The following is a 22,323-nucleotide window of genomic DNA, read 5'->3' on the forward strand; positions in this document are numbered from 1 at the left end:
TTGTTCTGCAGTATGTAATGATTTTTTATGTTTAGTGTTAAGTTGTGTGTTTTTTACGTATATTGACAGTGTCTGCACAATATTTTACTATGTGCCTTGGGCTATGAATAAAATTTGAATTTGGATTCGTTCTAAAATTTCGAGTAGCCTTAGAAGTTATCTATACTGTATTAGTTATCAACAATCGTTTTCAACCACTAGTAGTGGTTCAATTCGCTGGTGAATGAATGTATCAATTCATTCATCATATCAGTTGTCATCGGTCTGCCGATGAGTGAGCATCTCCTAGTCGAAAGCTTATCAGTTTTTAGATAGCCTGTAATAGTTTGTCGCTCCCGTGCTTGTTTATTGTGCTTTTTGAATTCAGTTAGCCTAAAAGTTTTTACAAATAATACTACTTAGTGACAAATATGGCAGATAAATGTAAAAAATGTATGATGTTACTTTGTTACACAAGTGAAAGACAGTGTCAAGTGTACCTCCTGTAACAGTGCCTTTCACCCGACCTGTTTGGATAGAACTGACTCCAACGATCCAAATAAAAAATCATCCCTTCGAAAAACTGGAAATGTGAACAATGCAATCAGAATGATCGTCATGATAAAGCCTGTGACCAGTCATGAGACATTCTTGAAGTTATAAATGCATTCCGAAAAGAAAACAATGAGAAACTCGACGCTATGCAGGGCAATTTGAATAAGGTCAGTACGGTAACGATATTAGTGAACTAAAAATACAGTTCAAGGATGTAACTGCTAAGAGTGTGATAGAAACTCTGAAGAAATAGACAGACTAACTCTTGCTAATAATAAAATTTATTATTTAATTATCAACTGAAGTTGAAGATTTGAAATTAGAGGCAGCCAATCTCCAGCAACATACACGGAAAAACAATATTGTGATCTCGGGTATTCCTGTAACTAAAGGTGAAAATGTGTGTGCAATACTGCAGAGTTTGTCACTTCAACTCAATATTCCATTTGACAGATATGCTATTTCTGCCGCACACAGACTCCCCAATAGAAATAAAAACTTTCCTCCATCAATTGTTGTGAACTTTGTATCGAGGGTCGTGAAAGCAGAATGGCTGTTCGCACGAAAGCAAACTAAAAATCTTTCTGCCAGAAATCTTCATGTTAATTTCCCGGAAACTACAATATTTATTAATGAGCACTTGTCTCCACATATGGGTGCCATCTTCAACCATGCAAGAGCTCTCTGCAAGGCTGGAAAACTAGTCAGCGTCTCGGTCAACGATTGCAGAGTACTTGTTAAAAAACATCAAGCAGGACCGGTAATTCCTATAACTTCAATGGCCCAATAATTGAATGAATTAACATCACATACTCTTACTGATGAGAATGCGGCATAGTTCAGCAAACTAAATTAAGGATCAGGAAATTACAATTACTTGCGAATACCGATACCACACTTATTCGTAATTAGTGTATTAATCTTAACTCACTTCTATTTATTGTCAAGATACTATAATTTATTTTCCATGATTATAGAAGATAAAATATTCTATAATCATAATAATATTATCATCTATCATTATTATCGTTTCACACAAGTTCTTACTATAAATTCAAAATTACTAGCACACCGCACTAATTTCTTGAAATGAAAATGTATAATTCAGTATAATCTTAACTTTATCCATATTATCTACTCATAATATTACCTACATATTTGAATAAAATCTATCTTTACTAAACTTATAGATGTTAATAATTCAATAATGATATCATTTAGGCCTACACTCTTATATTACCAATATGACACTAACACAGATGATAATCTTCCTCATCTTCTTTTTTAATTTTGAATGCCTCGTGTTATATCGTAGTTGGCTGGTTCTAAGTTGCCTAAGCAAGGATCGCTGCTGTAACGTTAGTAATGTGTTGTTGAAGCAGCCCTTAGCGTTATCATTACTACAGGTACCTGTGGAATTATCTAATCTATTATTGCACCCGAATTCTTCTTTGTTTTTCTTTCTGCTTATTCATTGAATCATTCAACTATAAAGAATAACCCGATTCACCATTCATGTATAAACAATAATGTGTCACATAGGTGAATGAAGCATTGTAAATTAAAATTTTTAAAATATGAAATTTCTTAAAAATAAGACATTTTAACCCTCCTATTCAAAACTGTTGTATGAAATTCTGTAAGGTTTCAAACATGATTATTTGATGTTTTATTTTGAGAAATTAATCATTTGCATTCTATTCCTCGTACACCCATTACTATGTGGGTTATTTTATTCTTATGATTTTTATTCTCTTTTGCGTCTTAGATCTTGACATTTTTCCTTTGATTGGAGTATTACAATCACTGGCTATATGCTATGAGTGTGTAGGCCTACTTCAGGCCTACTTCACGATTATAAGTGAGCATTTTATATTTTATTTTTCAATCGTGTATGCACATGCGAGCGGCAAACGATTTTACATTTTTTTCTTTTGGTCTCAATGGATGATTTCGTTGATAATTTAGTTGATATGAGAGACGTGTATATACTAGCATTTTTGAAGATTTCAGTTTGTTTAATTTTTTTACTGGGGAGCAGGGTGAGATTGGGAGCATTAGTTTTTTAAGCTTGAATATAAAGAAGCTATAATAAACATATAGATGAATTGATAGTGATTCTGAACAGTTACAATAAAAAATTTGACATAATAGCTCTTACTGAAACGTGGACTGATGATAGCTGCGAGACAGTGAATATGGAAGGATATGATGTATTTTTAAATAAGAATAGTCGAAATCAGAACGACGGAGTTATAGTCTATGTTAATAAATGTTTTGCTGTGTGCCAGGGGGATGTAAGCCTTGATGGTACGTCATGTGTGAAATTGGACCTTTCTCTCAATGCCGAACATTTCTGTTTGATAGCAATTTACAGAAGCCCTTCTGCTGACATAGAACCTTTTATTAATGATCTTGAGACTTACATCACTAACAGGAATCGAGACTGTACACATTTTATAATGGGTGATATTAATTGTTGTATTTTGCCTCGTGAAATACCTGATCACACGGCGGAGCGGTACCTGGATGTGCTCTATGCTGCTGGCTTTGTCAGTTGCATAAACGTACCTACCAGGATTACTGACACGACATCCGCCTGCCTTGATCATGTTTTCACAGATATAAAGAATACTAATGCTATAAGGTCAGCCGTAATCAGATGCAGCATGACTGATCATGATTTTACTGTATGTCAAATTAAATTGTTAAATAATAAAAAACAGTCTCAATTCAATTACAATCGACAGGTTACAGTTTTAGATGAAGATCTAGTTTCTCAGCTCATTGCTGATTGTGATTGGTCCAATGTAACAAGTACACCAGATGTGAATTCCAGTTGCGAAATTTTTATTAACAAACTTAAACAAATTATTTCTCAGGCCACAGAAACTAAAATTATTTCATCTGAAAACTTCAAAATTAAACCGTGGATCTCTAGTGGTTTACTGAAATGCATCCGTCAGAGAGATAAATTAAGCAAAAAATTAAAACATCAGCATTTCAATGCTACTCTAAGAGACCAATTCAAACAATACAGAAATCACCTCACTAAGTTATTAAAGACAGCCAAAGAGACTTATTTTCGAAATAAAGTAGCCAATGCTGGCAGTGATAGCAAAAAACTTTGGAGTAGTATTAAAGAAATCACTGGATTAGGTAAAAATGCCGACAGATTCCCTATTCAACATTTTTTAAACAATAGAGGTAATGATAATATAAAACCTGGTGAAATAGTAAATGTTGCTAATAATTTCAACAATTATTATGTAAATGTAGGTGCTAATCTTGTTGGGGCCATACCCAATATTGCTGAAGGACCAGTAAATGATGCGGATTTCAGTGTGGATTTGCATTTTGAACTGTTGCCTATTTGTGATGTTGACTGAATAAGAATTATAAGGTGATCTTAAATGAGGATCTGCCCCGGGCATTGATAGAATTCCAGCTTCGTTAATTAAGAAAAATATTAATTCTTTGAAAATACCATTACTTCATATTATTAATTGTAGCTTTTTGCAAGGAGTCTTCCCTAAAAACTTAAAAGTTGGAAAAGTCGTTCCCATACATAAGTCTGGCCCTAAAAGTCATTTTGTTAGTTTCCGACCTATCAATTTAGTCAGTGTCATATCCAAAGTCATCGAGAAAGCAGTTAGGCAGCAATTAGAGAAATACTTGATAAATAATAGCATTCTATTCGAGAATCAATTTGGTTTCAGAAATGACAAAAATCTTAATGACAACCTTCTCCTCTTAACCAATCAAATACATAATTTAATTTCTGCTAACAAAAAAGTTCTTCTAACCTTCATTGATTTAGCTAAAGCTTTCGATTCAATTGATAGGGATATTCTTCTAAAAAAACTGAAGTATATTGGTTTTCGGGGTGCTTCTCTCCAGTGGTTTGAGAGCTACTTTAGTGGAAGGAGTCAAGTTGTTTCTATCTTGGACAAAGAAAGTGCACCAATGAATAACCACTTTGGAGTGATCCAGGGTAGCACTCTGGGCCCAATACTGTTTTTAATTTATATAAATAACCTGAGTAAGGTAAATATTGATAAAAGTCATATATATTTGTATGCAGACGATACCGCGTTGCTTTTTGGGGGAAACAACTGGGATGAGGTTTTTCATGCAGCTGAGGTAGGATTGGGTGTTGTGAAGGACTGGTTTGATGATAATCGACTAACCATCAATATCAGCCAGACGAAATACGGTACCTACCTATTTCCATTAGAGCCAATGGTGATCCAATCGGTCTAGAACTGATATTACTCTCCTGTGGCGCACAGAATAATTATGCACAATGTCAGTGTGAGTGTATTGAACGAGTATATGAATATAAATACCTCGGCGTGATATTTGATTGTCGGCTGAAATGGAGCAATCATATACACCACCTTAGAAATAGGCTCCGAAAATTTATTTATCTATTTGCATCTTTAAGCGGAATCCTTACACCCACTATAATAAAACAAGTTTATTTTGCTTACACTCAGTCCATCTTACAGTATGGTATTATAGCTTGGGGTGGTACATTCAAAACTACATTGACTCCTTTATCGACTGTTCAGAAACTTATAATGAAAAGCGCCTTACACAAACCACTAACATATCCATCAGATTATCTCTTTGAAGAATTTAAGGTATTAAATGTACAACAATTATACATAAGAACCCTAACTTTGTATATATTCAAACACAAAGTAGCTATATTTTCTAATATCATTCACAATAATTGTGATAATATTATATAATTATTATAACACAAGAACAGCTGTAAATATCGGTATCGTCAACCCCAGACTTACTAGAACTTTCTCCTCCACTTCGTCACATTATAAAATGCATTTCCTTTTTCAAAAACTGCCCGTCTATTTGAAAAATCCTGACAATTTGAGAATAAGTCACTATAAAAAATTAGTCAACGATTGGGTGACTTCCCTGAACCCAGAGGAGCAGGAAGGTATTTTAGTATCACCTTACTCTTTCCGATGATTGTATCTTTTTTGGCTAATAATTGTACATTACATAAACATTGAGAGGGAATAACGAATGTGTGAATGAGTGCACTTGTTGGATGTGAGTTTTCTCCATCCTTGGTCAAAAAAGCAGGTTTTCAACAATTATTATTGTATCTTTTTTAATTATTGTATCTCTTTTAACGATTTTATTTTGTTCGTCGATCTCACCGTGCTTCCCACTTCGTTTTTTAGTTTACCTGATTTGGTTTATTCTATTTTATTCATAATAATACCTCTCTCCAGATTGACTTTTGTTTTATTTGTTACACTAGTCTATTCTTTCTCAAATAATTTTTTTTATTGTATTTAGTCATATTTTTCATAGCTATGAATAGTTTAATTTAAGATTATGTATATTGGATGCTACTAGACAACTCGCTCCTCTCTCACAGGCATGTGCCCATAAGAGGAGCCTCCAATCAAATGTATTCTTATTTTTTACATGCAAATATAATTGTATTGTTAATCTTTTTTGGAGAATAAAAAATTTCAATTTCAATTTATTATTACCATTCATTGAATGAGTCCTGATGCTTGTAGAATGAACTGCACGCTTTCTATACTTTGTTGAACAAGTAGTGAGTGAGTAAGCACTCTATCGATTTACATAATTCCTCTCTTTTCAAAAACAATTGATCACAGTGACAAATGATTATTCTCAGCAAAGAGGTTTATGCTCCTCATAATAGCATTCATCACGACATAGTGATTGAGTTTTTCTTATCTGCAAATCACACACTTAGATAATATCATTGAATGGAAAATTAGCTGCTAATATGCTGAAGAATTTTCTGCAGCTGAACATTTTATTCGGCCTTGGAATGAAATTTATTGGAATGAGCATTCTCAGTAGTAGAAATGATTTACTGACCAATACACTGAATCACTGAAAGCATCTTATAACAATTGTAGATCTTTATCGTTTGGTCCCAGCAAATAAAACAATGTTTTAACAGACTTTACTGTTTGAATTTGAACATATTATTTTCCGCTTGCGTAATTGTTCAGGAAAACTCTTCTGAACAATACAATAGTGATTGTCATTGTTCTGTTCAACAGCCAATAATAAGTAATGATTATTTAGTCCTGAAATTAGCTAATTATAGTTTCATGAAACCATTGGAACACAGTGTGTCATTGCTAGGAGTATTGTTTGTTAAGTTTGCTTTGAAAATAGGTACCTACTCTTAAAAATTTAAAAAGATTTATTGCATAATTTCAAAATTAAAAATTTAAACTTTATTGGAATAATCTAAGCTATCAATCATAAGTAACGATAATGAAAATTATGTGTTTTATGTTACTGAAACTATAAAAAAATGAATTCTTAGTAAGTAGACGAACAAATTATTTAAAATTTAGTACAGTACAACTCTTCCCCTTTATTAATTTCATGTAATTTTGTGTTTTCACATTAATCTCTTGTCTCTCTATATTTCCTATTAATCTATAATTACGATACCTAACATTCTAAAATTTATTAGCTCACCATATTCTCAATAAATTATTATTTTATAGCCTATATCTACACCTAATACATTGTATCTGTATCCATTTTCTACATTCCATTCCAGACAACACGTTTATATCATGATTTTCATCTCGAAACATCATTGTGAAGAAACTCTCAATATCCAACCATGAAAATAATTTCAATTTTTATTCCAAATTTTTATTTTTCTCTTATCAAATCTCAAATTTACAAAATTTTCTTCACAGAAAAGGGTTTGACCTCCAAGATTCATGCGTTTTGAAACGGAAGTTTTGAGTTAGAGATACTCATTAGAAAGAAATATTACTTTGATGGAGGATAGTCTTGTTATTCCAACAAGACTTTTGCCTTTATTTTATCTGCTGAACCTGTATTGTACACAATTCAAACATTATTTATAAAGTATCTCAACTCCTTTCTTCTTCTCATTCTTTATTTCCTGACCTCTTTTTCTATTTGTTTATTTTGTTTTCTTTGAGCTTGTAGTTAGGTACCGCTTGATGGCTTCATCGTTTTGCTATGCTTTTTCCTAGCACCATCCTGCAGCTGCTATTGCCATTAACATATCACCAACTGAACATAGCGGTTATTCTACTCATAATAATTTATCACAATATCTTACAGTTCGATTTTAGTTACGACTTCCTTCGACTCCAGGACCTTATTCTTTTTGTTGAATGAAATGATACTCCGTTGTTTGTTTCCTTGTTCAATAAAGAACATAAATTTTTATTGTAAAATCAGTAACAAATATGGCTGAGAGAACAATTTTCTAAATTCATGATTAACCATATTGATCAATTCTGATTTGTAAATGTTGTATCTCATATTTGATATTTGCTCATATGGTAATCCATTGCCCAGCCCTACTCAACTTGAGAATTAAACCACTTCGAAAATAGTCTCCTGATCCTAATAATCAAAAATCAAAATTTGCTCACATGCCCACTTGGATCATTAAAAAATACGGAATTGATGGAAATCAATTTATAGTTCCTTAATATATAGGAATATTGTCTCATTATAAAAGTAGCATTATTTATATTATGATCGATATCACCATCAATTATTATTTTTGTTCATTCATTCCTATATAGATAGATATCACATATCAATGAATGAAGTTTGCTAGCAATTGGTACAGATTATCTACGTTATACTATCTCTCTAAATTTTATCTACTCGTAACCTCCCCCACCAAGTGACACTGATTAATAATTTTTCCAGTGTTAAACAACATACTATTCAAAAAATTATGTACCGTTTGATTGAAGAATTGAAAGGATTAAATGTGGAATTCATAGCTCTATCAATTATTGTCTCTTTTCTGTTTAGGGCTACTTGTGATAGTTTTTTCTATCATACTAATAGTGAACATACAAACATAATTCAACAAACAGTTCCCGAGTATCCTGAGGTAAACCTTACACAAATAAGCTGGCCAGCACAAGTTTAGAACAAAGAATAGAGAAAGTGAAAGCGTGGCAAATCATCAATAACCCATACTTAACTATCTTCATTGGTATTCCATTATTCCTCTACATCACTTGAAGGATGTTATGAAAGATGTTAAGTACATTGGGAAAAAAGGCAATTCTCATCCTACCTATTAATGACTTTAGGCCTAGTTCAAGTAAGTTGTTTTGTAGATAATCTCAAGACACCTACATCATAGTTATGTATCAATCAATACTATGGATTTTATGAAATTGTTTTTGTAATGAATTCAATACAGATTTCGGTTTTTTTGTTCAACATAAATATTTAAATGTGGATACAGTGTAATGGACTGTTGAATTTTTGAAAAAACACTTTTTCTAACAAAAAATAGGATTCTTTTCTTTCTCTCAATAGGAATTTTTCTCTCAAGATTTCTTTAATGGATAACACTTGACTTGAATAAATGGATAAATGCAGTAATTTATATTCAACAATAATGATTACATAGAGACTTTATAATACCCTATGATAAAAAATGTAGAAGCTAATACCTTTCAATTCCCATCACCATATTTATAGGTCTGTAATATATTATGTAATATCATCTGTCATATTGGAATAATGGGGTGACAATGCATTATTTCATTCATTCATGATTTTTCTAGTCACCTCGAAATACTGTTGATAAGAATTCAGAAGCTATAGTAGGTGTTTGCATTTAGCCACTCCCTTTTACATAAGTTAACAAGAATCAAATTTAGTTGACAATCAAACCACAACCTCGGACCACTTTCAAAATCTGAGAGGCTCCAGTGCAAACAAGATAATACCACTTGGATGGTGATAGCGACTTCAGGTGGACACTCTTGGAAAACGGCTGAATGAATTTCAGGATGCTGTTTGCATTGTGAACTGGCTAGATCCACTTGGGGATGTTTTTTTAGTATTACGTCTTCTCTAAAATTATTCCACTACCCTCTCAATTGAAAAAAAATCTTCCAAGAGTTTTTCAATTCACTTATTATATCACTTATTATCCATTTCTTTCTCCATAAGATAGTCTACCTGCACTCTAGCATTTGGAAGAGCATCAGCATTTGGCTGATCAGGCAAATCAGCGTGGCATTCTCTTGTCTTCACCAATAATAAATCCTTGTTAATTCCTTACGCGAGAAGGTTATCGATTTTCATTCTGAATTTTTGATTGGAAGGGTTTTGTGTGTAGCATATAGGATCAGATCCTATTAGAGTAAATAGTTGACAGGCAATCCACACAATAGGCCTACACAACAATCTGTTTGACATTAATCTAAACTTCTTCAATAATTCTTATCACCCTTGGTTCCTCTCATTAAGTTATTGTCTCCCTTTAACCTGTGCTCATAGTATTATCTGACAATTTATAAATCAACATATTCTTTTGTCAAATAAGTTATTACATTATTCATTTATGTTTCTTGTTTCTTCTACTTTGTCTTTTCCCTGTTCCTTCTATTTGTCTATCTGCAATGAGAAATGAGATAGTTTAAATAATTTAAAATCAAGATCTGCATTACGAAAACATCTTGTTCACCGTAGTGATTCCAAATCACTGAAATGAATTTTGGATATTTGATTACATTAAATAAATAATTTAGTTTAAATTTTGATGGTGCATGAACCGACTCGATTTTTTCAGACAATGCAAATTGAAATTTTGTCATCTCTCTGAATAGGCCTTGAAAAGCGTTGTCAAGTTTACAAATTCTACTTGTCATTCTTATTGACCGAACGAAGTGAGGTCTAAGATTCAGATACAGAGTCAGCAATAAGCATTGGCATTGCTATTGGCGTATGCTTTGGTGTCGGCTTGGCATCGGCGTTAATATTGGCATTGGCGCAGGCATTGGCATTCGCATTGGCGCAGATTTTGGCATTGGCGTAGCTATTGGCATTGATTTTTTTTTTGTTGGCATTGGCATTGGCGCAGATTTTTGGCATTGGCGTAGCTATTGGCATTTGCGCAGGCATCGGCATTGATTTTTTTTTTTTTTGTTGGCATCAGCATTGGCGCAGATATTGGCTTCGGCGCAGGCATCGGCGTAGATATTGGCGTTGACATCAGCACAGGCATCGGCGTTGATTTTGGTGTTGGCATCAGCATTGGCGCAGGCATTGGTGTAGCTATTGGCATTGGTGCAGCATTGGCATTGATTTTTGTTGTTGGCATCAGCATTGGCGCAGGCTTTGGCATAGTTATTGGTGTTGACATTGTTGTTGGCATCAGCATTGGCGCAGATTTTGGCATCAGCATTGGCGCAGATATTGGCTTCGGCGTAGCTATTGGCGTTGACATCAGCACAGGCATCGGCGTAGATTTTGGCGTAGTTATTGGTGTTGACATTAGCGTAGTTATTGGTGTAGGCCGCAGCGTAGATTTAGGCGTAGATATTGGCGTAGTTATGTCACACTAGTTTGAAAATCACCCAAATGTTCTTAACACTCTTCATGGCGTTCACTTGTTACTGATTTCGAGATTCACATGATAACTATTTCAATGTTAATGTCTGTGCTGTACCTGTTATCTTAAAATGCTTATAAACTAAGAAGAAAAACTTGATTAGGCTATCAATACAATCTAATACACATAAAAATTATTTTAAGTATCTATGAAATTGAAATTTGTTAACATCTTATTATACAGTCAGCAATACATAAATTGTAAAATATGGACATATCAATGATAAATTTAAAAAAAAAATCATTCATTTTCATCTATTCACTGTTCAAATATCAAAATTTAATCCATTCTTCAAAATAAAAATATAAGTTCATAACACCCTGTATCATTATCAAAATTGTAAAAAACAAACATCATAACAACACAACAAAAATTAATTTCAATACATATTTCAATAATTTCAGACATTTGGTCTTCTATTCAATCATTTCATAATATATTTGCATTTCATTATTATTTAATATAACATTTCATTTATAGCATGTTCATTTCACATTTATGATTTATCATTCAGGGTTCAAAATTATTTAGTTTTAATTTTGTTCAAAATTTGTATAAAAAGCAAATTATTTAATATTATTAATCATCGTTTGTTGGATACTATAGTTTATTTCGACTCTTCAATGTTCTAAACACAAACTACATTTCATGACAAAACTTTACTATCAATCATTAAACAAGAAACCATTCAAAACATCAATAATATTTTGCTTCAAAGGCAAACAAAATTCATAAGTAATCATCATTTTGCATCTATGGCAATCAACATTATTAATCAACACAAAAAGTATTATCTCATTACTGCCTCTCTAAGTCATAACCTCTGTTATTCCTTCTTTAGGCAATAATGGGTTTCCATCTCAAAAAAAAAACAATCACATACCAGTAAAATTCTAATCAACAAACCCCACTAAAAATTCTACATACACTCCAGCATCCATTTCAAACGATAATCAATCATATCAAAATTTATAGAACAAACAGTTTTAAAATTTAAAAAAAATATCAATTACAAAACACTTTAGAAAAATTTTAGCCTTTAACTCATTTCAATTGATAATATAACACAACGTTTTAAATTAAACCAATTATTTTTTAAAATAATTTAAAATTTAAAGACTGTATAATAAGTATAAACATTTCAAGATTATGATACAAAGATGATCAAGATGAAATACTGGGTAAATAAGTTCCCTAAAAATACAAAAAAGAGAAATAGAAAACTGGGTAAATAAATTATTGGTTAATAATTTTGTGCTCTGAATTATTGTCTGTTTAAGTAAATTTATTAATGTTTTAAATTGAGTTTTATATAAATTTTTGTGCGTATTACAAGGGTCCCACCAGGGGTACCATTTGCCGTGCTACCAATTTTTCCTTAAACGGTTGGAATAGCATATAACACCTATCACACTAAGGAAAGTTGTCGGCTCCAATAAAATAGATACTTGATAAACTGTGAATGGATCTATTGCCTATGAATGAGAAATCCAGTTTTCAGAGCAAATTAACTTATAATCTTCAGATGAAAATTTTGGCAAAAACACAGAAATATAAAACGAACAATAACTTACAAGCCTAATGATTTCAGAGTTATGAATGAGAAATCCAGTTTTCAGAGCAAATTAACTTATAATCTTCAGATGAAAATTTTGGCAAAAACACAGAAATATAAAACGAACAATAACTTACAAGCCTAATGATTTCAGAGTTATTACGAACAAAAAAAATACTTATCTAGTTTACAGTTGAAACACAGTGGCTATTGGCTTTACTATACAAACAGCAAATTATGCACAAAAATTTATATAAAACTCAATTTAAAACATTAATAAATTTACTTAAACAGACAATAATTCAGAGCACAAAATTATACAAGCAACAGCCAGCCATATATTCAGAAGAAGGTCCAACAGGAAAAGACACAAAATGCCAGTCATGAAAGACAACGCCCTGTTCAATATCGATCTTTACAGACACGTCAACACAAAATTATAACTTATAAGTTTAGAATTCACATTCTACATCTGTTCTCAATAAAACTTTATTTTGAAAATGTTATTTTAAATTTTTATACATATATTCTATTCAAATAAACGATTTATTTAGTAATTTGTTAACCCTACCTCGGTGACATTATGGAACAATGCAACAAACATTTACGATAATAAATTCTCCATCAAAAAGTTTATCCGTCTATTGATAACTCTGACATTTACTATAAAGTTCCATAGATCTCGAATTGAAGATTCGATTCCAATGTGAGAAGAAAAATGTAATATTACAAATTTTGTAGATAATCTCAAGACACCTACATCATAGTTATGTATCAATCAATACTATGGATTTTATGAAATTGTTTTTGTAATGAATTCAATACAGATTTCGGTTTTTTTGTTCAACATAAATATTTAAATGTGGATACAGTGTAATGGACTGTTGAATTTTTGAAAAAAAAAAACACTTTTTCTAACAAAAAATAGGATTCTTTTCTTTCTCTCAATAGGAATTTTTCTCTCAAGATTTCTTCAATGGATAACACTTGACTTGAATAAATGGATAAATGCAGTAATTTATATTCAACAATAATGATTACGTAGAGACTTTATAATACCCTATGATAAAAAATGTATAAGCTAATACCTTTCAATTCCCATCACCATATTTATAGGTCTGTAATATATTATGTAATATCATCTGTCATATTGGAATAATGGGGTGACAATGCATTATTTCATTCATTCATGATTTTTCTAGTCACCTCAAATACTGTTGATAAGAATTCAGAAGCTATAGTAGGTGTTTGCATTTAGCCACTCCCTTTTACATAAGTTAACAAGAATCAAATTTAGTTGGCAATCAAACCACAACCTCGGACCACTTTCAAAATCTGAGAGGCTCCAGTGCAAACAAGATAATACCACTTGGATGGTGATAGCGACTTCAGGTGGACACTCTTGGAAAACGGCTGAATGAATTTCAGGATGCTGTTTGCATTGTGAACTGGCTAGATCCACTTGGGGATGTTTTTTTAATATTAAGTCTTCTCTAAAATTATTCCACTACCCTCTCAATTGAAAAAAAATCTTCCAAGAGTTTTTCAATTCACTTATTATATCACTTATTATCCATTTCTTTCTCCATAAGATAGTCTACCTGCACTCTAGCATTTGGAAGAGCATCAGCATTTGGCTGATCAGGCAAATCAGCGTGGCATTCTCTTGTCTTCACCAATAATAAATCCTTGTTATTCCTTACGCGAGAAGGTTATCGATTTTCATTCTGAATTTTTGATTGGAAGGGTTTTGTGTGTAGCATATAGGATCAGATCCTATTAGAGTAAATAGTTGACAGGCAATCCACACAATAGGCCTACACAACAATCTGTTTGGCATTAATCTAAACTTCTTCAATAATTCTTATCACCCTTGGTTCCTCTCATTAAGTTATTGTCTTCCTTTAACCTGTGCTCATAGTATTATCTGACAATTTATAAATCAACATATTCTTTTGTCAAATAAGTTAAATTATTCATTTATGTTTCTTGTTTCTTCTACTTTGTCTTTTCCCTGTTCCTTCTATTTGTCTATCTGCAATGAGAAATGAGATACTTTTTTCTTTTTTTTTGTGTAGTTGAGAAGTTGATATTGTGGTAATTATTCATATTGAATGAAAAAGACTAAGAAATTGTCAAAAAACCACTGATTTATTGATAATTAGAAAGACCGGTTTCGGTTATTACACCATTGTCAATCTCTGATAAACAGGTTTATTCTAATTATCAATAAATCAGTGGTTTTTTGACAATTTCTTAGTCTTTTTCATTCAAAAGAAATGAGATAGTTTAAATAATTTTAACATCAAGATCTGCATTACGAAAACATCTTGTTCACCGTAGTGATTCCAAATCACTGAAATAAATTTTGGATATTTGATTACATTAAATAAATAATTTAGTTTAAATTTTGATGGTGCATGAACCGACTCGATTTTTTCAGACAATGCAAATTGAAATTTTGTCATCTCTCTGAATAGGCCTTGAAAAGCGTTGTCAAGTTTACAAATTCTACTTGTCATTCTTATTGACCGAGTGAAGTGAGATCTAAGATTCAAGTCGACGGTTTTGCATTTCTCTTTATGTTTTTACTTTGCCCTTTTAGGTAAGGAAAGTATTGCTTTCCGAAAAAAATTAAGGTACCCCAATTTCTAAATTTCTATACGTTTCAAGGTCCCCTGAGTCCAAAAAAGTGGTTTCTACTTTCCTTGCCCTAGTAAGGGAAGTATTGCTTTCCGAAAAAATCAGGTAGGTACCCAAATTTCCATATTTAAATACACATTTAAAGGTCCCCTGAGTCCAAAAAAGTGGTTTTTGGGTATTGGTCTGTCTGTGTGTGTGTGTGTGTGTGTGTGTGTGTGTGTGTGTGTGTGTGTGTGTGTGTGTGTGTGTTGTGTGTGTGTGTGTAACGTTATTTTTGTGAATAACGATTTGCCTGGCTTGGCTGCAGTCAGTAAAGCATGAGTAGAAAATTATATGACTCTGGTTGTGGTTCTTAGAGCCGGTTGCACAACAGCCGGTTAAATTTTAACTGTGATTAATTCTACGAGAACCAATCAGAGAAGCCGTCTTATCAAAAAGGCCTTCTCTGATTGGTTCTCGTGGAATTAGTCACGGTTAAAATTTAACCGGCTGTTGTGCAACCGGGACTTAGAATATAAAGTAGACCAAATTCTTACGGGCTCGCTCAGGAGCTCCTGCAGTTCACTGCTCTGGAACGTATATCTCCAAACCTCTGGAACGTATTATTTCCAAAGATTTGATTATCAATGCAATATATCGCTGACTAAACCAGCTTATTTGGTGAAGAATAAAGTCAGATGGTAATTTTCTTCATATTTCAATACTGATAACTCAATAAATAAATATGAGATTGGTCATGCATGGAAGTGGAGAAATAAATAAAGAATACACCATAAAAAATTTGATACATATATTGTACAATAAAATATTAACGACCAAGTAAATGTAGAAATATATAGAGCAACAAGCAAAAATAATAAAAATAAGAACAAATATATCAAAAATAAAATATCACAGATTGGCTCACTACTTTTTAGTTCTTTAGCACGAAACGTTACCATGTGCTTTTAAACCATTAATCATATGCATTTATTTTCATGCACCTCAGGTATCGACTTGCTGCTGCTTGTAGATTTAAAAATCCCAATATATATCTTCTTTCCAGAAATAATAAAATAATCAACTGATAAATCATAAATCTCAAATATAATAATATGTATAGGTCTCAGTATATTTCTCAATATATATATATATATATCTCAGGGCTTAAGGTTCTGGTAGAATCAGATAAATTAATTTATCCAGTGAACAAGAGCTACATTTATCTCTTTACAATTTGCCAATAAAATTGATGATTGAGTGAGCATTTATTCATTTTAATATTAAATTTGAATATTTATTTAATCTGTGTATCCTTAGACATATGCATTTGATATAATTCATTTAACTAGTAATATTTTATGTTTCTTGTACCTTCTAAGACTTGCGCAAGTTTTATAATAATTTTAATATTTATAATATTTATAACCTTTTTGACGAGCTGGCTTTTTATATTTTGGTTCCACTTGAAGCACTGAGGGCGCCCTAACTTTATATATTTCGATAATTTATCACTCACATGCTGAAATTTTACAAGACGATGGTGGCGATCCGAATTTCCTGGTCATCCTGGATTTTTGGTGGCCGAAGTTGTCCTCTCCAAGGGAATAAATAAATATCTAATGACTTACGCTTTAATACAGCATCACTAAGTCTTATAAAAAATTAATTAATGAATTTATATTTTAAGTCTTTCAAAAGTACAATTTAACAAAAGGACTTGTGCTCTATAAAATTTAGTGTCGTTCCATGGTGGCGTCTGGCAGGCAAGTGGGCTCTGTTCTACCCTTATTTTCTACAATCCTACTTCCGACTTACAAATTTGCATACATTTAAATATTTCACTACTACGCCATTGAAAGGATCAAATAGTCCGTGCCAATCTGCTAAATTATTATCTATATCTTAGGTATAATATTTTATAATTACTCAGACCATATCCAAAACATAAACTGAGTAGTGATAATTTATAAATTCTTATGATTTATAAAAATATTTATATATACATTAGAATCGGCTCTCTATTGCCGCCCATTGATTACTGTAATTTGATTGCTTCATGCAAATTCACTAATGTATCTATGAGCCTATGACTATCCTACTTCCATAATATTTTATTTATTTATTGTGGTGTATTTGTTCATGCTCATTACAGATGATAAATATTTTTAAATGTTATATTTTGTTTTTCCCTCTATAACTAGTAGCCATGTGCTTTCCAAATCCTCTAGTCAAATACTATTTGTTTACAACAAATTTTTTGCCAAGGTGTCTGGCTAGATCTCACATTATATGACTTGATCGATTATTAGGTTGCTGATCAGTAGGTATTTAAGCCTAACCTCAAAATTTCCAATACTTTATATGATATAATAAATAGCAAATGAAATTCTTTCTATTCGGCTGTTCTAATTTTAGCCAAGGTACCCATTATTATTCAATCTTTCACTTGTTGCTATCACACTTGGTGATAATAGAATAGCTGTTTTGCTCCAGACCCATAAAATTCATCAATTAGCGATTTTGCTTGCTTATTGAATTTTTATATGTTACACGCACCCCCAAATTTGAATTCAAAATATTTTGAGAATCAACAATGTTTTTAATATAAATTCTTCCTTTAACACATCAACATAACATAGAAATATCCACCGAAAACACTTTCAAACATCATAATAATTCGCAGACCTTTTCTGCATACACCTCCCTTAAATCTCCATCAATACAATAACAAATTCCTCCTTATCAACATAAAAATATCACAAATATAACATCTTAAATACATTTCCTCCCTCTATAAACATAGTACAATATTTTCAAATCTGCTGCTTGCAGTGATTCCAACTTATTCTCCAGACAATAAACATTTTGATTCTTATACAATAGATCTCTTTCAAAAATACTTCTGATTAACAATTTTGGGGCTCATATATCATTTAAAATTTGTAGGTCTCTTATATTAACAATATTCTATAGATCAGGTACAATTCTTCTTTGCCATACTTGGTTTTTTGGGCTACATAATGGTAACTGGCTTTGTTTGAGGTTTTTGGTAACAACGTGGTAATAACAATGATAATAATATAAAATATCTAAATAAATATATATAACATTAACTGATACATAAAATAACATATATAAATAGTTTTTTGGGAACAATCATTTTATCGATATGCATATAACAGGCGCTTTATACAACATATGTTTAACAGGTGTTTTGTGCTTTGATTTAGTAGACATTTGCTAGACTATGACTTTTAGATTTCATACTTCTTACATCACAATTTGCTGTCGAATCTCATAATTAACCTAACTGCTGCATTTTTTCCTTTTAAAGGTAATTAACTTATTTTATTCTTCATATCGCCTCTTGTGCCCTTTTTTATATGATGCTTAGCAAGAAAATACATAATTTAAAATTCTTCTTTTGTTTGTTACAGGCCACTATCGGTTGGAATGACTTAAAAATCAGATTTGTTGACACGAGGTGCTACATCAATATTAAATTTATTAAGACAGGTCAGTAATTGGTTGATAATACTGTTTATATTTGTCTTCTTATCATATTTTCTTTCAAATTCTATGATATGGTTCAACATTGACTACATTTTCCCACCAGAAAGTGTGCATATCATCTTTCTCCTTCAAATGGACTGTGTTGTGTTGAGATATGGCTACAACAGTGAATGGCCCTGAATAAATTAAAAAGAATTTACGCGTTACTTTTTCCAAGGCATTTGATAATTGGTGGCTTTTTCCTAAAACTTAATTTCCAATTTTATACAAAAATATCTTGTAAGCTTGGTTATGACATCTCTTTCTATTATTGGCCGCTTGTTCTAGTTTTAATCTAACTAGATGATGGATATTAGAACTTCTTGGCTTATTTACTTCTGAGCTTGGAAAATCAATTAATTTTTCTATAAATGTATCATTTCTTTTACCAAACATGATTCATAGGGAGTATAACCAGTGCTTTCATTTAGGCTGTTATTGTAACATTCTTCTGAAAATGATAAATACTTGACCCATTGTTGATGTTTTCCATTACAGTACGTCCGCATAAAACAAGAGATCTCTGCCATACGTCGCTCCACAGGATTAGCGCTGGGGTTATAAAGAGAAGTTCTCGACCATTTGATATTAGCCAGGTGAAGTATTTCTTTCCACTGCTTGCTACAGGAATAGGTTGCATTATCAGATAGGATACGTTTAGGCTTTCCCACTTCATTAGACATCTTCCTGTTACACATGGCCAAGGCTTCTCCTGTTGATTTACCAGTGTGATTTTGTGGTTGGATATTGGGGGGGTATGGTATGCTTCCTTTATTCTTTACGGCAAAACACTTTAGTTTGGTATCTTGACAATATGTGGCATCTATTTCTCTGGATAGAAAGACGGCAGTCTGGTTTTTCTTTCCTGGTAGATGGTTTAATTCGATATCATACTCTTGAAGTGCAAGAAACCATCTGGATAAGCGGTTATGATTTAATTTGGCTGATTTAAAGAATGTTAAGGCTTTGTGGTCTGTGTTGATAAATACCTTATTGCCGAGTAACAATGTTCAGTATTTGGTACATACTTCAACAATACTTAACAATTCTTTCTCAGTTACAGAATATTGATGCTGTGCTGAATTGAGTGTTTTACTGAAAAATGATAACACTCCTTTCTCTCCTTGATTATCTTCTTGGAAAATCTCTGCACCTATCGCATAATCCGATGCATCAACATTCAAGAAAAAAGGTTTCTTCAAATTAGGGTGTTTCAGTAAAACAGAGTTTAAGAATGCTTCTTTTAGTCGTTGAAATATGGCTTCTCCATTATCAGTCCATCTCCAAGGTTTGGTGCTGAATAATATGTGACTGAGCTGGGCGGTGTAGTGTGACATTTGTTTGTTAAAACGGCAGTAGAACTGTAGAAATCCAATAAACTTTTGTAGTTGTTTGCGGTTGATTGGTGATGGAAAATGTCTGATAGCTACTACTTTATTTGGGTCCTGTGATATGCCGGTGGGTGTAATTATATGTCCTAGATATTTCACTTCATTTGCAAAAAATTCGCACTTCAATAGCTTCAATTTCAGTCCACTATTGATCAATCTATCAAATACTGTATCCAGATGCTGGCAATGTTCACATATATTTTGTGAGGCTATCAATCCATCGTCCATGTATAGTGAGCAATAGTCTCTGATATCGTTTCCTAGCGCCTGTCTTAGACATTGTATAAATATAGCCATAGCATTTCGCAATCCAAATGCTAAACGAGTGAACCTGTAATTACATCCATTGAACAAAAATGATAAATAATCGTGTGACTCCGGTGCTACCTGGACTTGCCAGTATCCTGCGCTCAAATCTACCATTGAATATATGGTTTTGCTTTGGAATGTTTGCATGACCTGTTCAATCTGGTCGGGTCCTTCTCGGTCATCATCCAGTATGTGGTTCAAAGCGCAGGCATCTAGACATAGTCTTACTGTTCCATCCTTCTTTGCCACACACACAATCGATAGGCTATAGGGTGCTGTTGATTCTTCTATGATTCCCAGTTGTTCCATGCGGGTGATTTCTGCTATAGCAGCCGGTCGATAGGTGAAGGGTATGGGGTATGATTTGCGGTGGTAAGTATCATGTGGCCTAACTTTGAGCATACATTCAAAGTGAGTAACTAGTCTGGGTTGTTCAGAAAAAATGTCTGCATTTTTATAGAATACTTGAATTATTTCATTTCTAATGTCAGGGTGCCAATCTGTATGCTGATGGATTTTATTTATCAAAATCTCTAATAATTCTTCAGTATTAGAGTCTGCTCCTGGCTGTACCTGGTTCTCAGTTGTTAGACTTAATACTTCCATATGCTCCATAGCATTCTCGATTTTGTGGATACCCCATATCCTCGGCACACCTTCCATGTAATGAGCAAAGTGTATCTCCGTGACTTCTTCAGTGCGTTTTTTCAAATCCAGTGGTACTATAACTTCGTGTGATTCAGGTTCGGTAATAGCATGAAATTTCAATGTTTGGAAATTTAAGCAGGCTTGGAAATGTTAGAGAAAATCTGTGTCTATTATTAAGTGTGGACTACACAGGTAATACAAGAAATGTATAAGCGAATTGTTGTTGTTGAAGGTCTATTTCCAGTAAACATTGGGTAGTTATGTGTATTTGCCATCCTGGACTGATGCCTGATACATATACATTTGTTAGCGGTAGAATAGCTAATTTTGTTTTTTCTTTTAGGCGTTGAAATATATCCACTTGTATAAGGCTACAATGTGAACCACTATCTACTAACGCTTGAACCTTCAATCCATATAGTTCGATATCAATATATGCTTGCATCTGTGTATCGGGCATCCTGCATTCTTTTTCTGGTTCTTCTAATTAAATTTCTGGTAAATCATTCATGAAAGTGGTATATGATGCTGAAGTATCTTTATTTTCTTCATCTATTTTTTCTGAGCTTGTGTGTGTTATATTGGGGGTATCATATAGTCATGATTGTTTAGCTGTAGTTTTCTCTGTGTTTGGTGGTGGATTATCAGGTGTTGGGTTCTGTGTTCTTTGTTGGTTTAATCTGGTTGCATGTGCTAATGTATAGTTTGTACTTATTTGATGTGGTGGCGGTTTATAATTTCTGTTATAATTATTGTGAACATAACCATTATTAGTGTTCAATCGATCACGGCCATCATAATAATTTCTTCAATTTGTTTGCTGTGGATAATGGTTTGTTGGAAGATTTTGAAAACTTCTATTATTCTAGTTATTATTTTGTTTCTGATTATTGTGACGCTCAAAATGAGGGGTAGGTCAGGAGCGATCATATGGTATTGGTTCATAAGCTTGGCTGGTGTACTGATTAATCTTTGACCGGTGATTTGGTATTGCCATCACAGATTGTATGCCATATGAATGGTTTATCAGGTGTTTATAACCGGTTATTGGTTGAGTGGCGAGTGCCATTCTAACTTGGAAAGGTAGCTTTTTTAAGATTATATTTGCTAAAGCAGAATCATTTATTGGCTCATCTAGCTGAGAATTCTTGAACTGTAGGGCAGTGACAAAAGTAGTATATGCACCACCTAAATTGGGATTGAAGTCGCATGATATAATATCTGCTAGTGCATCAAACTGTTTACTTCTGCTC

The 22,323-nt window shown here is 32.6% G+C and overlaps 1 long non-coding RNA gene across 1 annotated transcript; it reads left to right on the plus strand.

Annotated features, from left to right (window-relative positions):
* The first annotated feature begins 257 nt into the window (after window positions 1-257).
* Window positions 258-21,993, plus strand: LOC120351915. Its single transcript, XR_005571629.1, has 3 exons — window positions 258-701; window positions 18,608-18,686; window positions 19,221-21,993. It is a non-coding gene; the product is annotated as an uncharacterized LOC120351915 (long non-coding RNA).
* Window positions 21,994-22,323: the final 330 nt, after the last annotated feature.

Source organism: Nilaparvata lugens, chromosome 6 (assembly GCF_014356525.2).
Source record: "Nilaparvata lugens isolate BPH chromosome 6, ASM1435652v1, whole genome shotgun sequence".
Classification (NCBI taxonomy): domain Eukaryota; kingdom Metazoa; phylum Arthropoda; class Insecta; order Hemiptera; family Delphacidae; genus Nilaparvata; species Nilaparvata lugens.